The sequence below is a fragment of the Adiantum capillus-veneris genome, chromosome 7, assembly GCF_014529385.1.
Source record: "Adiantum capillus-veneris isolate H3 chromosome 7, ASM1452938v2, whole genome shotgun sequence".
Lineage (NCBI taxonomy): Eukaryota > Viridiplantae > Streptophyta > Polypodiopsida > Polypodiales > Pteridaceae > Adiantum > Adiantum capillus-veneris.
Genome location: NC_140937.1, coordinates 61,693,584 through 61,715,435, shown reverse-complemented (window position 1 = coordinate 61,715,435; position 21,852 = coordinate 61,693,584). Strand labels below are relative to the sequence as shown.

Below are 21,852 nucleotides of genomic sequence, written 5' to 3'. Positions count from 1 at the left end.
TCTTATCCTGGCTAGCTGCTTCATTTGACAAAGATTAAAGTACGCTTTACAAATGTCTTAGAGGTTAGATTATTAAATGAATTTTACTTCGCTGGCGGAGTTTACAGCTCATATTGGGTTTCCTTTTTTAGAAAACTTGAAATCTGATGTTATGATGTGTTTGTAAGTTTTGTGTCACAGTTTTGAAAATTTTATGTGCACATGGACTGAATTTTAAAAAGGGTAGAGATGTGGCATCTGTGGTACAGGATGTTGAGGGATGGGAGGAATCCAGCTAGGAGCACATGCACACTGCTGTGTAGAAATGGAAGTCCTTTAAACAAAAATATCTGCACCATTTAAGGTCTAGAGAGTGCTTCCTTATTACTCCCATTCATGGTAGAGGGTGCTCTCTTCCTCCTAGAGTAGAGAGCTGGAGGGCCTTGGCCACCCCGTAAACGTGCTAACGTCATGCCTTTTTGGCGGTTTTTATGGAGTCCGCTAACTCAGCTTTCAGCATCAAATTTATTTGTTTATTTCGAGAAAAAGATCCTTCCATTAGCTAAAAAACCTGCCCAATAGGCTACAAAGTGCCCCTACTAGAGAGGGTTGCATCAAAAGGTGGGGAGACTCTCCTCATGAAAAGACAAGATATGTACAATGATGGCTAAATTAAGATATGGGAGGAGGAAGCAACCACACTAGTGGGTAGTAGTGCCATCTAGGTGCCCCATGAGCTATTTTGAAGAAAGGCCTTGGTTGCCAGAGTCGCAAGAAGTCCTCGCGGCGCTCCCACATGCGGTTGGAGCTTCCCTGAAGCCTCTCAAACTGTCCCTTGAGTGTATGAATCAGCTCAATCCAGATGGCTTGTATTCTCCACGGGTAAGACGGGTCAAGCCTTGAAGAGGCAGAAGCATTGGGCTCTCCAGATGAACCAAATGTCAGACTGCAGAAGATCTCCCAACAACTCTCTCTACATCTGCTCCACTCCTGAGGTACAAGCTCTGTGGCAGGCTGGAGTCTGGGGTTGCCCTCCTGAATCACAATCATCCTTCTGACTAAGGCCATCTTGAAGCGAAGTGCTGGGCTCGTGAGGGCGGACCAAACAACAACACCCCAAGTGTATCGGCTAGCTACTGAAAGTGTAGGCATCAGTCGAAGAATCCGAAGCCAAACCTGTTGTGCCATGGGGCAGTCCCAGAGTCAGTGGCACTATGTCTCAAGTATATGGTCACATATGGTACACCTTTATGGCTAATTTAAATTGCTCCCAACCTCCTCCATGCTCCTCCTTGATTTCCCTTACATGGTCTCTAATCTTGGGAACCACAACAAGCTCAAAACTACGAATCATGTTCACCTCTGGAACCCGTTGTAGCTCCATCTCCTTTACATAACCACGAAGAAACTTTGTGACATCTTTCCCTTCAAATTGGTCCATTTTGTTCACAATAGTTTGAAGGGCTTTGGTTGTTGACACCTCCCTTTTTTCTGCAGCCTGTTGTTGTTGCATAAACATAGAACTTGAAACATTTGCATTGTGCCTTGATCAAAACACATGCCGTGTTGCTCTTGTTGATCCATACCTTTAATTATTTGTATTTAAACCTTTGAAAACAAGTTTTTGAATCCTCACCCCAGCTGCTTCGCGTGTAGTTCACCATAAATGTCGGAATGAGTGCGGTCTAGCTCGGAAGGTGCAGAACCTATGGCTGTGAGAGTTCGTGATGAAAACCACAAACACTTTGTGAAAGAGAGTTTATGGAGAATCACCAACCTTCTTGGTCACGTGACACATCTAACCCTATGTGTACGTGGACAAGCTACTTCATGACATGGGTTCAATTCAGTTAGCTTAGGAAGTGATATGGCACTTTTGTGAGTCTGTTCGCAGACCGTGCATGTCTAGACACTTAGATTAGATGCATATCCTCTGGTTGCACACAACATGATCATCAGATTTCCATCACAACCCATCACAACCCATCAGGAGCATTTTTACAATGCACAGAATCTATTTTCCCTATTTTTGACAATTTTCACTTATTTAATAAGTGACTTTTGTTGAGAAATAGGTAGGGCAATTTTGCTAAGATAATATAAAAGCAAACCAGAGTTAGCACTTTCTAGCAGAGGAGGCAACAGGAGCATTGCTCAACATGCCAATCCTCAAGCAAGACAAGAACCCCCATAGCCTAGTGTCTTCCGCTCAGAAGGCCAACGTTTTCAGCCTTGCAATCTGCGTTTTCAGCCAGCCTCATCAGCGTTTTTCCTAGCCTGCAAGAGGCGATTCTACATCAGCAAGATCAATGTTTTTACATCAGCTTGGAAGCGTTTTCAGCAGCATCATATTAGCGTTTTGCAGCAGCCTTTCAGCGTCATAAAGACAGTGTTTATGGACAGCCAGATCTAGCGTTTGAAGGACCAGCAACCTCAGCGTTTTAGGCAGCAAATTCAGCAGATAGGAAGCAACGTTTTTGCAGCCATCAAGTTAGCACATCAGTCCCCGATTTGGTGCCACAGTTACCGGTTCAAAGCATTCAGTTTTCAGCCGTAGTCTCGTCCTCGTTGCCACACCGTTAGCCTCGATATAGCCATTAGATTTGCATCAGCCATTGTACCAGATTGTGCAATCAATAGTAGACTACTCTCGCCATCGAGAGTGGGGCTCTACTTTCTGCGTACTTACGATCAAATTCTTTGGCCTCCAAGCGTAATTGCTCGCGCTCACGCTCCATGGCTGCGATTCTTGCTTCGTGCCACGTTGTCATCATGTCCATCATCGTCTTTATGCGATCCCTTTTCCTAGGCATTACATATTTTATGTTGAGCACGTTTCACTCCTTAATGAGCACGGATGTATGCGGATTGTTCATGAAAAGCTGAAATATGCATTCAAGGAAGTCACATTCCATGTCTCTTCCTTGGCACGACACAGTTTCAAAAAGAACACAAGAAAGTATGAGCACCAAGCATGGGCATTTCCATTATGATTTGCCACAGTTGATTGATTTAGATCAGAAAGAAAAGATTCGATCTCATTGTTTGCATGTGTTTGATGAACGGTTTGTCACTCCGTCTCTATGTTCATCTACATTGCATGCACAGTCTTTAGAGAAGACGAGATTTTTTCCAATCACTTGACATGGAATGGGTATGTTCATGTTTTATTGTTGGAAGTGGTTTCAGGAATTATCAGTCTTGGAGATTCTTGAAGAAGCTAGACGCATGACTCTAGACGAAGTTGAAGCATTGAAGGAGCCATAGAAGACTTTGTGTCGCTTTCGGCGCGGCCCAAAGAAGAAAGCATTGCAGACCTTTATAAAGTTCAAGTATTGCATGACCCACACATCAGAGTGGGGGCCAACGAAGAGTCCTTTCCAGGATTCTGGATGCTATTGGTGATCTCCCTCGACGCCATACAGTTCGGTACCATTACCTCACTGTGAAAAGCAGGGGATGTCACGTGACACATCTAACTTTATGTGCACGTGGACAAGCTACCTCATGACATGGGTTCAGTTCGGTTAGCTTAGGAAGTGATCTGACACTTTTGTGAGTCTGTTGGCAGACCGTGCATGTCCAAACACTTAGATTAGATGCATATCCTCTGGTTGTACACAACATGATCATCAGATTTCCATCGGAACCCATCAGGAGCATTTTTACAATGCAGAAAACCTATTTTCCTTATTTTTGACATTTTTCACTTATTTATAAGTGACTTTTGTTGGGAACTAGGCAGGGCAATTTTGCTAAGATAATATAAAAGCAAACCAGAGCTAGCACTTTCTGGCAGAGGAGGCAACAGGAGCATTGCTGAACAGGCCGATTCTCAAGCAAGACAAGAACCCCCATAGCCTGGTGTTTTCCACTCAGAAGGCCAGTGTTTTCAGCCTTGCAATCTGCATTTTCAGCCACCCTCATAAGCGTTTTTCCCAGCCTGTAAGAGGCGATTCTGCATCAGCAAGATTAGCGTTTTTACATCAGCTTGGCAGCATTTTCAGCAGCATCATATCAGCGTTTTGCAGCAGCCTTTCAACGCCATAAAGACAACGTTTATGGACAGCCAGATCCGGCGTTTAAAGGATCAGCAACCTCAGCATTTTTGGCAGCAAATTCAGCAGATAGGAAGTAGCGTTTTTGCAGCCATCATGTTAGCAGATCAGCCCCCGATTTGGTGCCACAATTATTGGTTAGAAGCATTCAGTTTTCAGCCATAGTGTCGTCCTCGTCGTCCACACCGTTGACCTCTACATAGCCCCATTAGATTTGCATCAGCATCTTGTATCAGATTGTGCAATCAATAGTAGACCACTCTCGCCATCGAGAGTGGGGCACTTGGAGGAGGGTTTGACAACTTCCCGGTGTCGTATTCTCTTCTTTCTCCATCTCTCAGTTTCATGCACTTTCACGCACAGTGTCCATTCACTTTGTTTGTGTCCATTGCACTCTTTCATTAAAGAACGGAAGGCTCGCCCTTCCCTGAGTAAAAGGAACCTTGAGCACAGTTCGGAGCACTCATCTTGAGCAAAGTTCAACATTCACTTCCGCTGCACCTTACACTCTTCCTAAAGATGGTTTAAAGTCTAAGAGCGTTCGTGACAAAAAGGTCACAAACCCTCTTTCCTAGCGTGCTTGGAGTGCTTGTTTTTGTAGTCGAGATTATGGTGAAAGGATCACCGAATTACGTTCAATTTTACTCAAAAGATCAATTGAAAACTCTAAACTTTTAGCCATGAAACCTCAATGCTCATACAAGCCCAAATCCCAATCAAAACCCAAACCTCTTTCAGGGAATCATGTAGCCTTGCCGCCAATGTCTACATCTTGGTGCATCAGGTGGTGTCACCAAGAGCTTGGCCAATGGCCATAGGGTTTGTATCAAGTATGTCACTCCCAACTCCCCTGTGCGGTGAGAGAACTCAAGAGCGTGAACATTAAAACCAATCGAACATTGTGTGCATAGTTCACTGTCTGTGGTCCTGCCGCACAACAGAAATGAGAAACCAATCATTGTCCAAGGCATCTGCTCCTCTAGCTGTCAGAAACAGAACATGTACTCCGAAGCAAGTTGCCTCAAGGTCAGGAGATGGGTCGCCAAGGAAGCATGTAAAATCGTAGCCAAAAAAGACCCATCGTTGACAAATCTCAAAGCTGGTCATCCCTCGAGAGACTAACTCAAAAATGGAAGCCTGCACCAGGAGTGGCGTCCTAAGGTAGGGTTGTCTCTCTCGAGCTAGTCGGCTCGTGACAAAAGCACTGCCAAGAGATCTCCGAGCTACTAAGGAGAGCCTTGCTCCGTAGTGGGGTATGAGATGGGGGCTAGAGGATCAGGTTGCGGCTTGAGTGGGGAAGATAGGAGGGTTGTGAGGAGAGGGTGGAGGTGTCACAAGACAGGCACTACGTGCCAAGAGAAAAGGACAGACTGAACAGACTATTAGAATTTCAATAAAAACTGAACTGAGAGAGAGAGACGACACGCGACACGAAGTGGTGGAATTCCACCCCAGAGAGTATTTCTTTATATTGCATCAACTGAGTACAAGCCGGTACTCCAGACTCTGCACCTTCTCTAGGAAGCATGCAAGAGAATGAGCCCTAACCTCATATTTAAAGGCCCTTGGCCTGAAAAGCCTTTTAACTCAAAAGCATCTGGTGCAAAAGCAATGCCAAAAAGCTGCCAACGTAAATCACGGAAATCCGTACAGCTGCCACGTCATTAGCTAGCGCAGAACACGGAAATCCGTACAGCTTGCCATGTCATCATGCCAGAGCAATTTTCAAAAATCTGCCACGTTATTAGTTTTTGCATGTGTGCGGGTCCTGCTTTATTTTAATCCTTTATGTCACTTGGGGCCCCATCGGACGGGGTCCCCATAAGTTGGGAGGACTTCTTCTGTTACTTGTTCTTCTTAGGGTATAGGCCCCTCGGCCGGCATCTGCAAGTCGGCTCCATTCTACAGGGCTTTGACACGTCATCAGTTTGTTACAGGAGGGGGAGGTGGAGGCGGGGTGGTGGAAGGGGTAGGGGGGACTCGTGGTGGCGAGGCTGAAGTGGATGGAGTCTTGTTAGGGACATCCTTCTGTAGAGGATCGAATCGGTTTCATATAGGAACCCAATGTTGTTGGCCTCTCACAAGTCGGTCACCGGGGGGGCGTGTGGGGTGTGTTTCTGTTGGCGGCGACGACCATGCACCCATTGCCAGCCATTAGCTGTTTGGGTACTAGTCTCTGAGGAGGTGCCAATCGGTGCACCCTCAGTCTCTGTCTGCTGTGCCTGGCCAGCCTTGGTAGGTTGAATTTGGCACGGGTTGGGTTCTTTTGTGAGGATAGGCCTTCGCAAGATGGCCATCTTTTTGCATACGAAGCACTGGTTCAGGAGTCGTGAATACTCAACGCTTTGGCAGAACCATCCACCTCTCACCCTAGGCAGTAGGACTACCTTTGGGAGAGAATGGGTGTCTTAAACCAAAATGCGTCATGTAGGTATACCTATTGCCTTGGCAGCGATTGAAATTGCTGTGTGCGGGGTCTCCAAGACTGTCTCAATCTCGGAACCAATCCTCGATAACAGTAGGAGGCACTCTCTCCTCAAGTCGGGGAAATAGATTGAGAGGGTAAAGTCTGCTTTCTTGATAAGAACATTAGTAACTCGGTTGAAACCATGGGGCCAATGTCGAAAATGAGCCCTCACTGCTCGGATGGCCAGCAGGCTCATCGAAATGACCTTGGTCACCATCCTGGGGGTCTCAAACTTGATGTGGTAGTAGCCATGCCCGAAGAGCTAGTCGATGATCTTTTCCACCTTTGAGAAGGCATTGGGCCTGGAGGAGATTACACACCTCACCTGTGTTGAGCCACGTGCGGATAATCTTGTAGATGATAGAGGTGGTCTAAAGGCGCTCCACCTCTGCTGCAAGGCTCGCTTGCTCCATCGGCGAGAGAGCAAGTCAGATGGTGGGATGTGCGGGGTTAGGAGAGTGGGCTTCGTCTGAGTCCTTCCGAGGTGGGGTAGAAGCTTCCATCTGTGTGCTACTGTGGGAGGAAAGGGTTGAGTCGAGAGTGAAAAGGGGCAAGGCTGATGTGGGAGTCAAGCAAGCAATCCAAAGGAAGGCTAGCTACCAGAACTCCGATCGGGAGCAGGGGAGGCGGGTGGCAGAGGGTGGGGGACAGAGAGTGGGCTTGCAGAGGGGATGGGGAGTAGGCTAGAAGACTGTGTTGGGGGGGGGCGCTCAGAGGTGAGCGAGGGTGGGGAGAGGCAACGCGAGGGAGGAGGTGAGAGAGAGGAGAGTGAGCGCAGCAGCAGCAACATCTCTGTGTGTGTGTGTGTGTGTGTGTGGTGATGCCCGTCATCAGATTTTCTTTAAGTCTCTAAAGGAGGTTATTTTGAAGTTTTTCTTTTTTCTTGTTCTTGAAGAAAAAGATACTTTCGCAATATGTGACCAAAAATCAGTCCATGCACTCCCATGGTTGGGCACATACATGTTCAAGAAGCCCACATGGCTACCTTGAACTTGCATGGTGATCCACTGTGCTTTGCTCGACACAAGAATACCTCTGCCCGCAATGGCCTGCTGCCATGAGTCCACAATTGTCATACGTACTTTTTTTTTTGTAAATCTGCTTTGATTAATTACAAGTGAGAAACCTCAAAGCGAGGAAAACCCACGAACAGAAAGGGATACAAAAAGCGGAGCACTATTAGGCTCCGAAGGCTAAAAATAATCAAAGTAAATCGTATAGGTATCAAGAGTGATGTCTGCAGCGTCATAGGCAAAATACAGCGCTTGAGCAAGAGAAAATTTGAAATAGGGAAAGGGATCAGCAGAAGTGCCTTGGAACATTAAGGAGTTCCTATGGTGACAGATGGCCCACATAGTCCAAAATCTGACCAGCTGAAGAACATCGCAAACTGAGATTGCAGTGACTCGAGCACTTCAAAAAGCCAAAAGCGTCTGTGAAAAGAGTTGGAAGGAAAACGAAGCCGAAGAGCAGTAGACACTTGCCGAATGAAGGCTCTGGAGTGACGACAACGCCAAAGTAAGTGTGGCACTATCTCCTCAGCTTCAAGGCATCTGGGACGGCGGGAAGACGCAATATGCCGAGCATGTAACACACTGCCAACAGGTAGAGCTCCCACCAAGCAGCGCCACAAGAAAACACGTTCCTTCAAAGGCAGATGACTTTGCCAAATGCGAGACAATGTGTGTTGCCACCACAAGGATGACTCGGAAAGCGACCACAGTTGATTACCTGATGCACAATCCATACATTAGACTGAAGGATGGCATAGACACTGCTAGCTGAGATGCAGTCCAATCTAGTAGTAGCCAGATTCGAGTCAGAGAAGCGAGAGTCCACATCCAAAGGAGGAATAGGTGAATGAGCAGCAAGCATCCTTTGAATCTCCCTCCAGAGAGGAGAATAGTGAAGACTCAACCGAAAGCGGGACACTTCATCAACGAACGAAAGAACATAACCGGAGTCATCAGCCACCTGATACACCCAATAGATTCTTTTTTGGGAAAGAAAATATGCTTGGCGAGGAGGCTGTTGAACCAAAGTCGAAGCGAAAGCCCTGCTCCAATGCAGACTCTCTAAGCGAAGAGAGCTACCCTTAGAGGATTGTCAACCATTCCAAGCCAAATGTGAAGTGACAACCTTCCAGCCAACAATTCGAGAAGAAGTAAAGGGACATCCAAAAATGTGTCCTTCAAGCTTCCCAAAAACCATGTCCTAGTAAGTTGGTTTCCAATGACCAAAAGATGGGGTGACAATGTGCGTACACAAATGTGAACCATGAGAGCCCAGGGTTGTTGCTGCTCTACCAAAACTGGCAACAACATAGCTTTCCAAGCCAGAAGATGACGTGGCAAGTCCAAAATATTTAACCCTCCAAGCCGCTTGGGAGAACACAACTTGTCCATAGATAGAAGCCGAAGACCCTTCTTGCTAGAGGAGGTCCTCAAAAAATGCTCAAAAATATTGGACATGAGGGACTGCAAGCGCAACCGAGGCTCGGATAACAAAGGCAAGTAAAACTGCACATAAGCCACAAGGATGCATTGGACAATCCGGAGACGCACATGAAGTGGCCACGTGGAGAGTTTCCAATAATTCAACTTGGAATGCAGACGTTGGAGCACCAATCCAGTTTCTGCATAGCCGATACATTCCAACCCAGTGGATAACCCAAATGGCGAACGAGAACATGTGGAGGAACAATCTCCCTAGGCCACAATATCTTATGCCAATCACATTCTTTCAGAGGCAGTAGCTTGGATTTGCAAAAGTTAACTTTGAGACCTGCTGCCAATCCAAACAAGTGAAGAGTATTCATAATCTGTTGTATATCATCATAGTTATTGCGAGGCATGAACAAAGAGTCATCCGCTTAACCCTGACCAGCAAATTGTCGTCCAGAAGGTAAAGTCAGCCATGTAGCCTACCAATGGAAGTCAAGGAATCCAAATACATAAAGAAGGGATGAGTAGCAATCGCATAAAGCAAAGCACTCAGAGGGCAGCCTTGCCTTACTTACTATCCCAAAGGCCGGATCCATCCAGCAAGCCTGCAGAAGTGCTGTGTGCATACAAGAAAAGCACGACACGGGACAGCCTAGGCCCAAAGCCCAAGTGTTGCATGGAATCCGCAGTATAATCAGAAGGAACAGTATCAAATGCCTTTTCAATGTCGACCTGCATGACCAAGACATCCTGTCGAGTATATTTTGCATATTCCATTCCAATGATGACATTCGCAAGGTTATCAGTAATTTGACGTCGTGGAATGAAACCGTATTCAGATTGATGCAAGCCTTCATGCAGAAAGCACTTGAGTCGGTTAGCAAGCATTTTTGCCATTAATTTATATACCACAGGTATGAGTGTAATAGGGCGCCAATGAGAGAATTCTTCACACAATGCATGCTTAGGTATCGGCTTGAGCAACCCTTCTTTTCAAGAGGAAGGCAATTCCTGCTGTTCCCAAGCTGTATTCATCATGAACAACAGAGGCAGCTTCAAATAATCCTAGAAAGACAAGAAAAATTCCACAGAGAGACCATCCGAACCAGGAGCTCTCCATCAACCCAAATCAAGCAAGCCAGCATATAATTCCGACTCAGTGAAAACAGCTTCCAAGTCTTGAGCCTGCCGCATCGAAAGAATGGGAGAACATGCGATAGAAACATGTGACGCGCTTGTCGAGATTCTCTCGTGGGAGAAGAAGGGGCCTCAAAAATCTTGCCATAATGAGAGTGTAGGGCTAGTGCCAGCTCTCGGAAAGTGGAGATCCATTCCCTTGACGGTAATTTAACTGTCCGTATAGCTTGTGACTGCCTGGAGTGATGCAAATGCTGGAAGAATTGTTTAGAAGCACATCCTTTATCTGCAAAAGCCTGTTGACGAGCTCGAGTCTGCCATTTGGCCAATTTTCTCTCATCATTGTGCCGTAGCATAACGCGAGCAGAAAGCAACTCACTCATTTGAGTGGCAGTAAGAGAAGAATGATTAGCCAAGTGCATCAATCTGCTACAAGCATCCTTTGCCTGGTTAACTTGTTCCCTTAATTGTGACAAATAATCCCTCTCATAATCTTGGATAACACATTGAACGCGCATAACAAAGCGGAACTAGGCTATGTCCATATCAACATACATTTGTGAGATCAAAGGCAGAATGACATCCACAATCATAGTGCGAAAAGCTTCATGCTTGAGGTAAGTATTATTGATATGCAAAAGTCTCTTCTTGGGTAGGCAGTCACTGACATCAAAAGAGCCAAAATTAAGTTTTAAGCATACGGAAAAATGATCCGAGAGACACATAGCATAATCAATCCTCATCTCGTATACAAAGTCATCATATTGTTGCATGTGAAAAAGATACTAGCAATCCAACCGAGCGTGATACATAGATTGAGCATTATGTTGAAAAGTGAATCCTGGATCAGTCGCATGCAAAAAGGACCACAAATCAAGCCCATTACATGTCGAAATAAATTGGTCCCATGATTGCCGTTCCATATGAAGCATGTGAGAATGGCCTGTAGTATTATCCGCAAGGTTTGGTGCATTATTAAAATCCCCGCAGAGAAAGGCATTGGAACGCCAACAATAAGAGGAGATAGCACTCCACAACTGTGCCCTATCTGCAGAAGCTGTGTATGCATATAATCCTCCAAATTGGAAAACTTCCCCATTAACAATACATTGGATGACCATTCATCTCCCAGCCGGGTCATTGAAAACCAAGGTCGAGAAGAGTTCATGTCGAACAAGTATAAGCACTTTAGAATAGCCAGTTGATCCTGCATAAGCTATCCAATAGCCCGCAAAGTAAGAAGTCTGTCGTGCAAATTGATGCTGGTGATGCTCTTGAAGAACCACAATGTCCGCTTTACACGTATGTACATAGTGCCAGGTAAGCCGCCACTTGTTGTGATTGCATAACCCACGCACATTATAGGAGATGCAATTCAAAGAACTATGCATTCTATATGGTATATACAGTGGACAAGGAAACGGGAAAAAGGGGGAGAAAACTCAAGTACCAATGCCCATTGATGCATCCTCCCTAGCTGTAGGTACTTGAGGAGGTGGGTCAGGACCTCGATCGAGATGATTAAAAATAAAGGCGCCTTGCGATGAAGAGGCTTCTCCTGTAACAACTTCCTTGTAAGAGTGAACCACCTTGTCCCAAGCTTTGGCCAAAGAAGTGTTGTCATTACAAGGGAGTTTTTTCTGAACAACATTCTTCAAAGGGGACACATAATTACGAGAAGATGCCGGGATACGGGCCGTAGCAGCTTTAGCGGGTTTCTTGGGCACCAACCAAGTTTGAGAGGTCAAAACCTGTTCTTTTCCTTTGTCTTTAGTATTTGGAGAAGCAGAAAGTGCAGACAGTTGTAATTGTTTCCCTATGCCTTTATTCGCCCTAGCGGTCGGGGAGGAGGTTGAAGCACCTTTGGTTTGAACCTCAGAAGATTTCGGAGGTGAGCGAGGTTGAGGAGTAGGGACAGCCGAAGGAGGTGGTTGCTTTGGTTCCGGACATTCGGACTGCATATGACCAAATTTGCCACAGCGGAAGCAAGAATTTGCAAACTTGCCCCATGTAAGCTTGAATGGACGCTTCCCAACCACTGCATCCCCAGAATCGATCGAAATACTTGCTGGTGTGGGAATACCTGTGTCCCACAGAATACAAAAACGGTTAGTGTTTGTATCCAGCTTAGGAGGGCAATGACTTTGCCCAGCTGAATAGCCAACAAAGGAAGAAAGTGACGCCAAGTGCGAGGAAAGTCCACCTCAACCTAGATGGGACACTTGTGACGAATGAGACTCTGATAGTCCTTGGTGAGAGCCCAAGGCAGCACATGAGTCATCTGGGTATTGAAAAAAAGAGGAGACATTTGAAGCAAAGCATCCCGAGCATCCATGTCAGCCAGCAAGACTTCATCGAACCCTCGCGCGCCAAAGTAAACCCCTCAGACTGCTTGACGTTTGAGTACGAAATCAACCCATTGGCCTAGATCCTGAGCCGTAGGCATTCTACCTGGGAAAAAAAGAATCACCGCATTAAGAGCATATTGAGCAACAGGATCCATAAGCTTCTGTATAGGGATGCGCACTTCCATGATGGGAGCGGATCCTTCCCAGGCTTGGGGTGCATCCTCGAAGTCCTCATGCAAACATTCTTTGATAAGGCTTGAAGCATCCATATCCGAAGATTCCATGGCTTTCCGACGCTTGTATATACACTGATCAATCAAATCCATGTGAAGGTCACACACACACACACACGCACTCTTTTTTCTTTGGGGTTTTAGATATTTGACTGCTATAGACATAGACAACACACACGAGGCTGATTGTACAAAAACACTCACACCACTCTCTCACACACAAAACGACAGGAGGACTATGTGCAAGCGAAATCAAACTTCAACCATTGGCGAGTTGTGAAGGGCCTGCATAGGGTAGATGTTGTGTAGACAAAGTTGCGTGACAGATAGAGTGGCCGAAGGATTTACCACAACCCCAAATCCCCCAGGCGCGGACACTCATACACACACACACACACACACACACACACACACACAGTCAAGCGAGCACCCTCTAGATGAAGAAGCAACACAGACGTGCTGAAACGTGCCCAAGAGGATACCTGGCCACACGAACCCACAAATACCCACAAAAAATCGAAGCAACACACTGCCCTCTGCTACAGACAAGGATGATGATGCAGATGCTGAGAGCCAAAGAGGTCGGTGCAAAAGGACTGAGCGCGTAGGGCTGAACTTGTGCAGGCAGAGAACGCGTTTGTGCAGGACATAATTGTCATACATACACCTACCTGAATGCTGCCAAGCACAAAAACAGTCGACTAAAAAGTCTCATAGTGGCCACGCAAGATCTGTCCACATCGCCAAATACGGCTCTCACAAAGGTGGTGCTCCTGAAGCATAAGAATGTCTATCGTGCCACCCACATGGCATCTCTGAAGCTCCCGCCGCAAGCGACCTCTCTGGCATAGAAACTGGGGTCCTCCTAGGCCCTACACATTCCATGAGACAATCCTCATGGGGTGAGAGAGAAAACTGATGCTGCCACGGCTGCCAACCCCGCAATCTTTGAGGCCAGCTTGGTTGGGGACTAGTCTGCATCCGAGCGACCTCCAGAAAGCTGTGCCTGAAGTGACTGGCCAACCCATGACCAATAAGAGCGTGTAGTCCGAAGGGCTACATCCTCTGCCCATGAATCTTCGTGTACAAATACATAGCAAGGAGCACATTGGGTATCTGCAAAAAAGTATATCACAATGTGTCTACAATGAGCTACATCAGGCTGTGTCACATTGAACTGGGCTTACGGCCAAAGTGTTTGTAGCAAGTTAGTCACTCCTAGGTCCCTCGTGTGGTGGGGAAACTCAAGAGCCTGGACCTGCTGGAGCCAATCAAGTATTGTATGGAGAGTCCACTCAATATGATCCCTACCAAACCCCGCGCTCGTTGTTGTTGCCCCCCTTGTTGCGCCATCTCTCCCCCCCCCCCCCCCCCAGCGCTGCCAGCTGCCTTGCTCCTCCCCCCCCCCAAGCGCTGCTCGCTGTCTACCCTCCCGCTGCCCTGCCCTGCGCTGCCCCGTGCCCTGCCCCGCTGCCTCCTGCACGCGCCACCCCCTCCCCACCCTGTCCGCCCGCCCGCGCTGAATGCCCGCCGCTGCCGCCCCCGCCATTCCCACACGCTGCTGCCGCGCTATCGCTTTAGCCCCCCCCCCCCCGGCCGTTGCCCGCTGTGGTTTTTTCTTCGCCCAGTGAGCTACTTGCAATTCGGCCCTCCAGCATTGTGTCAGTCATTGGGGCAGTGTTTTGTGCGCCTCGTTGGAGCATCTTCCCGTCGCCTTCTTCTCACGCCACAGCAGTAGACACAGATGGAGGCTCCAGCTTCGCCACAGAGGGACTCGTCAGAAGCCCCCTCGCCCCGACCCCGCTGAGCCCACCATTCGACTTGCTCTCTCGCCAACAGAGCAAGCGAGCCTTGCCGCAGAGGTAGAGCGATTGTAGGCGACTTCGGTCATCTGCAAGATTCTCGGCACCCGACCTAGCAGAGGAGAGCTGCGAGACCTTCTCCACAGGCCGGCCTTCTCGCAGAGGTGGGCAAGATCTTGGATGTCCAGATTCTCGAACGGGGTTACTATCAGATCGAGTTTGAGACCTCCGAGATGGCGTCCAAGGTCATAGCTATGAGTCCACTGGCCATTCGAGCATCACGCGCCCACTTTCGACAGTGGCGACATGGTTTTGATGCGCGGCTATGGATGTTCTAGTAGAGGAGGCAGACATCCCCATCTCAGTCTGCTTTCCGGGTTTACGGAGGGATACTTACCACTTCTTTCTAGGATTGGCTCCGCCATTGGGATTGTCCTGGAGACACCTCGTACGGCAGCATCAGTAGGCTGCCAAGGCGGGAGGCATCCCCTCAGTTCGAGTTTTGGTCAGAGATACCCACACGCTCCCAAAGGTTATCCTTTTGCCTCGAGTGAGTGGGGGTTGGTTTAGACAGAGTGTGGAGTACTCGGGCCTCCCGAACCAGTGCTTCATTTGTCGACAGATGGGCCATCTAGCGAAGGCCTGTCCACGGAGGAGGCCGCGACCTGCACCACAGCCTCAGTCCCAGCTTGCTAGGGCTGGCCCGCAGCCATAGCTAGCGCAATAGCGCACAAATGCAGAGCCACCCTCCGAGCCTGGGGCTCCAACGAAGGAGGGGTGACAGCAAGCCCGTGGCCGACGACGCCAGGGGCCACAGCGTCAGCCTGGCACTCAGAGTGGCCCTCAGGTGCCTACTCAGCAGCAGTGAGTTCCCAAGGGGAACTGCTTTGGTCCTCTTGAGCAGGAGGAGATCCCTGCGCCAGCCCCCACCTCCGCTTCACCCTCGACAGCCGCTCCCACCCCAGAGTGCCCCCCCTCTTTCTCATCCTCCCCGCCTTTTGCTCCCGTCGCCTCTCCACCTCGCCCATCTACCTTTGTCGCCGCATCCCGCCCCTCTTCTCCTCCGCTCCCCCCAGCTCCTTCCCCCCCCCCCCCCCCCCCCCCCCCTCCTGCTCCAGTTTCACAGTCGGCTCAGGAGATTGGTCCCTCTCCGGCGGCTAGGAGATCTCTTGGCAGCGCCTTTGCCACGAGTCGCCTAGCGAGAGAGGGTCAGCCCTTCTTGCGGCCCCCTTTGCAGATTCAGCTATCCCTCGTGGGCTAACGAGCATTGACATTTGACGCCGCTGGGACTTCTTCGACTACGGGTTCACTCGTTTTCTCGGCGATTCCGCAGTAGACCATGAGGCAGCTTGGTTCAGGGTCCATGTTTTGTTCCTCGCCGCTAGGGGGACAGAGGCCTTGGACTCAGCAGTTGGTTTCTCCTTCCCCCTCTATGGTAGGGCCGAGACAGAGTGGTCCCTCGACTCTGTGGTGGGATGGTTGCATACACAGGTCTTAGAGTTCTCTCACCACATGGGAGAACTTGGAGTTACAGATATGCTGCAGACTTTGTGGCCATTAGCCAAGTTTGCGGTGACACCCCCAGACTCAGCAGGATGTAGGCACATTGTGGTGTACTTCTTTGCTAATACGCAGTGTTTGCCTTGCTATGTATACATGCATGAGGACTCCTGGACAGAGGAGGTTGCTTTACGCACGGCTCACTCTGCTTGGGCTTGGGCTAGGCACTCACTGCAGTCACGGCTATCTAGAGGACGCTTGAATGCGGATTACTGCCCATCCAAGCCTGCCTTGAAGATAGCCCGTCTTGCTGCTGCGGCAGCATCTGTTCTCTCTCGCTCCCCATGAGGATCGTCTCATGGAACGTGTAGGGACTAGGTGGTCCCCAGTTTCAGCGAAAGCGGGGCCGATTGCATCAGGAGCTTCAGCGTTGCCTTGTGGGAGGAGAGATTGATCTCCTTATGCTTCAGGAGCACCATCTGTGTGAGAGCCGCATTCGGCGATGTGGTCAGATTTTGCGTGGACGGTATGATACCTTTTGGTCAGCTGCTTTTGGACCTGGAGGCATCCAGGGTGGGGTATGTATGACTATTGCGGACTCATTGCAGCAGGCCATTGTGGGCAGAGGGATTATTGTGCCAGGCAGGGCTCAGTGGATTACTATGCAGGTTCAGGGTGGCCTTGTGGGCTTCCTGAACATCTATGCGCCCAATGTGGCGAGTGCTCGTGCAGAGTTTTGGTCACAAATTGTTGAGTCTTTGCCATAGGCCGATCATTGGTGTATAGGAGGGGACTTCAACATGTTGGAGGACCCTTCTGACAGGATTGGTGGCAGCCATGCTACTGTGCATGGAGTCGAGTTGGCAGCTTGGGAGAGGTTGTGTATGACTTTGAGGGTCTCGGATACATGGCAGCACTCTGGTTTCGTGAGGCCCCCAGACAGTCTTGCCTTCTCTAGATCGGATCGCAAAGTGGGAGGAGTGAATCTATCGCGGATAGATCGCTTCTACACTACTAACCACTTCAGTGACTTGGGGGGATCAGTGGGCATCCTGGCAGGGACATCCTTCTCGGACCATGCACCAGTGATCCTCTCGGTGGCAGACAGGCAGAGGAGTGGGAGCACGATGCTTCGTATCCCAGAGAGGGTCTTGTTGGACTCAGCACTCAGAGAGAGGGTAGACGCTCTCTGGACAGAGGGCATGGACAGCCAGGTCTCACCTGCAAACAGAGTGGCCTCAGGCCTAGCTCAGCTTAGCCACTTTTTCCTTCAGGAGTCTCTGGCTCGCCGGGCTGCAGCGAGAGAGGCGGAGCAGCGTCTCAGACGAGGCATTGCTTCACTACAGAGGATGCAGGAGCAGCATCCAGACAATCCATGGTTGGAGGAGTAGTTACAGCAGGCTCGACAAAAGCTTGCTAGCACAGAGGAGAGGCGTCATGAGTTTTCCTTTCACCGACAGGCATCTCAATGGACTCAGGTGGGTGACAGAGTGACTCGTGCTTTTTTTGAGACAGTGGGACCTTGACACTCGCATGCCAAGGTCATTCAGTTGAGGAGGCCCGATGGGTCAGTTGCTTGTGAGCCCGAGGATATGCATGCAGTTGCTACTGACTTTTACCGTGAGTTATTGTCGGCTGAGCCTCAGTGAGAGCGGCATGATGCATGCAGGGAGCAGGTTTGGGCACAGATGCCATGTCTTGTGACAGAGGAGATGCACTTGAGGAGCTGCACACGGCTCTTAGGGCCCTCCCTCGTGGTAGCTGTCCAGGTGAGGATGGGTTGACTCCCAGGTTTTTCTTGGAGTACTCGGACCTGCTTGGCCCAGTGCTTTTCAGTACATTTTGCACACAGGAGTGATGCCTGACAGCATGAGTGAGGGCCTGATCTACCTCATTCCCAAGGAGGGTGGCTCCTCGGATGAGATTCGACAGTGGCGCCCCATCACCATCCTCAACTCAGCCTACAAAATTCTTGCCAAGGCTCTGAGTTTGAGGATTCAGCCACTTTTAGAGAGCCTTATACATGGGTCTCAGACAGGTTTTGCCAAGGAACGCAGTATCCTTGACAACATCTTTACTTTCTGGGAGGCTTCTGCCCTGGCACGGCTCCGTGGTGAGGACCTAGTGATTCTTCTTCTCGATTTTGAGAAGGCATACGACCGAGTGGACTGCGACATTCTAGAGGGCACTCTCCGCAGGATGGGCTTCTCAGATGCTTGGATCAGAGGGGTGCAGCTTTGTACAGACAGGCTCACAGTCAGGTGCTTTTGGCAGGAGGGAGAGGTGAGCGCTTCATGCTCACACGTTCGGTCAGACAGGGTTGTCCTCTTGCCCCCTTTCTCTTTTTGTTCTATGCGGAGGCGATGAGCAGATTTTTGGTGTCACAGCAGGTTGGTGTTCGGGGCTTAGCACTCCCTATTCGGAGAGATGAGCTACTGAACGTTGAGTTTGCCGATGACTCAGCCTTGTACTTAGATGGCCAGGAGGCCAATCTTCACAGATGTGAGCAGGCTTTCGAGACCTTCTATTGTGCATTGGGCACACTGATCAACTGGAGAATGACAGTGGCTTTCTCGGTTGGTAGTGCTCCTGTGCCAGATTGGATGCCAAGAGAGGGTTTCAGGTGGATTCTCCCAGGGATTGCAGTTCGGTACTTGGGTTGTCAGGTTGGTTTGGACTTGTCTTTCGAGCAGCAGATTACTCCTCTTCTCTTGTCCATCAGGAGAAAGCTGTTACATTGGAGCTCAACACGACTTTCGCTGGCTAGTAGAGGCTGATCAGGAACTTCCTTTGGTCAGGACGTGACACTCAGAGGGCCCGAGCCAAGGTGGCTTGGTCGGTCATCACGCTTCCTTGTTCTCAGGGAGGGCTTGGGATCATTGATCCAGCAGAGCAGAGCAGAGCCCTTCTTGGGAAGTTCATAGTCAGAGGACTTCTTCCAGGTGAGGAGCCTTGGAAGGAGTTCTTGTTGCAGAGGCTTCGTGCCGGGTGCCTCAGTCAGGAGGCCCTTGGCAACCTTCGACCAGATCGATCTTTACAAAGATGCACCGAGTTGGTTTGAGCAGGAGACTGGAGGACCGCTTCGCTGTGAGTTTGCTTCATTCTTGGGAGCTCTTACGGCGTGGCCTGGAGCAGCGACAGCCGATGTGCACGGAGGAGCGCCTACGGCAACCCCTCGTCTGGAACCCCATGGTTAGCACTCAGAGAGGCCACTTGGTTGGTAGTCGGCCTCATGTTTCCTGGGGTCCCATGGCAGCAGGTCCAGTGCACTCTCTAGGTGACTGGCTAGAGTTCACAGGTTTGTCAGAGGAGGTGCAAGGTTTCCAGCTGCAGGGCATGAGAGGGGTGCAGAGCATGTGTCAGGACATCTCAGAGTTAGTTCCACTTGACTGGTTCACACCTCTCGAGCCAGTAGCACCCCGGTGGATGGGAGCCTTCACACGACTGGAGGTTCTCATTTCAGTCAGGGCCTGCTCAGAGACTGTCCCAGCCCTGTTCTTCGAGCTTCAGGGTGGGGGACGATTACAGCGAGTTGCAGTAGAGACCCCGCAGGTAGCAGAGTGTTGTTTCCAGAGGATCCGAGTTGTGGACATCTGTGGGAGGACTTGCATCATAGACCCTGACCCAGCAGCTCTTGAGACTGGACACTGGAGGCTATGGGCTTGGGAGTGTTGTCCACTGGCACGAGTACAGTGGGATCCTGGTGAGTGGCTATGGAGGGACCCCTTCTCTTCTACAGACCACCCAGGAGTCCCCTTTTTTGAGTACACTATTCGGCTTGGACGTCATATACTTGCAGCATAGAGAGGCCCGCCCTGCTGCAGCACGTCATTGGCAGGAGGGCCTCACAGTCGAGTTCTTGGCAGCCTTTTGGCAGAGGCTGTGGGACTCTAGACAGCCGAGGCGCTTCACTTTGTTTCAATGGCTGGTTGCACACAGAGCTACAGCAGTAGGGAGCTGGCTTGTGCATAGTGGTCTCTCGGTCGCATGTGCAGCCTGTGACCAGTTGGTGGAGAGTCAGCGTCATTGTCTTTGGGATTGTCCCTCGGCCCAGGAGGTGTGGCTACGAGTTCTTCGGCTGATGCCTACTCTCTCCACGGCTAGACAATACACTTGGGGGGCAGCGGCTTGGTCCACTCTCACGGGCCCGGCACTTCAGTTTGAGCTATCTTCCACCAGCAGGATGATAGTGATACAGGGGGGGCGACCTACACTCCAGCTTGCTACAGAGCTTACTCCACAGGAGTGGTGCAGTGAGAGAGAGGAGTGTTGGGAGCTCATCAGTGGCCTGACACTTTGGTTCATCTGGCGGGCCCGCTGTTTCCGCATTTTTGAGGCTCGCTCTGTGCCACCAGCAAAGACTGCTCGTGACTTTTGGCTAGAGCTGATCCATACTCTCAGAGGACAGCTTGAGGGACTACAGGGCAGCTTCGACCACATGCGGGAGCGCCGCGAGGCTTTCCTTCGACTCTGGCGCCCTGGGCCTTTCTACACCATTCTCCAGGGTGTGCTCAGATGGCACGACCGACCACCTGTGTGGCTCTTCCCTCCTCCCATCCCTTGATTTAGCCTCATTGTATATATGTTGTTCTTTCATTGGGAGAGTCTCCCCATCATGTTTGTTGTAGCCCTCTCTTGCAGAGGTGGTTGTAGCTCTACGGGCAGCTTTCATTAACTAATAGAAGGATCTTTTTCTCGGAAAAAAAAAAATGATCCCTACCACACAGCGGAAAGGTGAAACCTTGCAAGCATTGTCTGCAAGGCCTCGGTACCTCTGGCTGCCAAAAAAAGAACATGTACTCTGAAAAACTCTGCCTCGAGATCAGGGGATAAATGTTGCGGGCAGAAATGGCAGCAAGATGTGTCCCATAAAGTCCAATCTGACAAATGGCATCCACTGGCCAGTGGAAGAACGGGCAGGAAAACAGCGAGCATGTGCTCAAGTGCACTCCAAATTTGATGATAATGCACGCTCAACTTAAAGCATGCAGCTGCTGGAGAAAAAAGAACTATATTTCCAGACGTATCAACTACATTATCTACCATGCGTATGCCTCGGCAAGAAAGGAAGTATGCCTGGCGAGGCGACCAATCAACAAGAGTAAGAGAGAAAGCCCTGCTCCAATGAATGCTTTCCAAGCATAGAAAATTCACATCTGGTTGTTGTCTGCCATGCCATGAAAGATAGCGGTAACGGCTTTCCAAGCAAGGAGTAGGAGTCTACGTTAGTGTTCGATGTGTAAAGTGGGTACCCTCCAGACAATATGCTCTCAGTTTCACTTAGTGAAGTGAACTCACACAGAATGATAACAACAACGCACTAGAGCAAATGATAGCCACAACACACAAAACTGAATTGAAATAGAAACTGCAATGATAGCCACAACACACAATAACTGAATTGAATAGCATTTTTCTACATGAACTTTGAAGAGCATATGTAAAGAGATCTATATCTACCTTCATCCCATTTTCTGGTGATTCTTCGATGTTTTTTCTTTCTTCTGTGTGAATTTCAATTTTATGGAATGCCGATCTTAAGCTCCTAATAAAATCATAGCTCTGAGCTGGACTTGTGTAAGAGAATAGTCTGTAGGACATGTTGCCAGAGCTGGTCTTGTGTAAGAGGAGGCGTCTTTAGGATGTGGCGTCAGAGCTGCTGGATGGCTTCCCTCTTGCTCAGCAAGGCCTGATCTTCGCATATTGTTGAGGGAGCATGCTGCTGAATTATAGTCTTTTCACAAATTTCCTTGTTCTCACACGAGGCGTGCTACTGAATGCTTGAGGCGTGCCTACTTGCCATGCTTAATTTTGCAGTATGTTTTCTTATAATGTGTTTTAAGTGCTAGTGAGATGAAGATTGGGGTTAGTCTGTTTGTTAAAC

At 49.3% G+C, this 21,852-nt stretch overlaps 1 protein-coding gene across 1 annotated transcript in view; it reads left to right on the top strand.

Annotated features, from left to right (window-relative positions):
• LOC147453952 (GABA transporter 1-like) overlaps positions 1–21,852 on the top strand; it is a 195,583-nt gene that overhangs the window by 150,706 nt on the left and 23,025 nt on the right. The gene's annotated exons all lie outside the window — the stretch shown is intronic.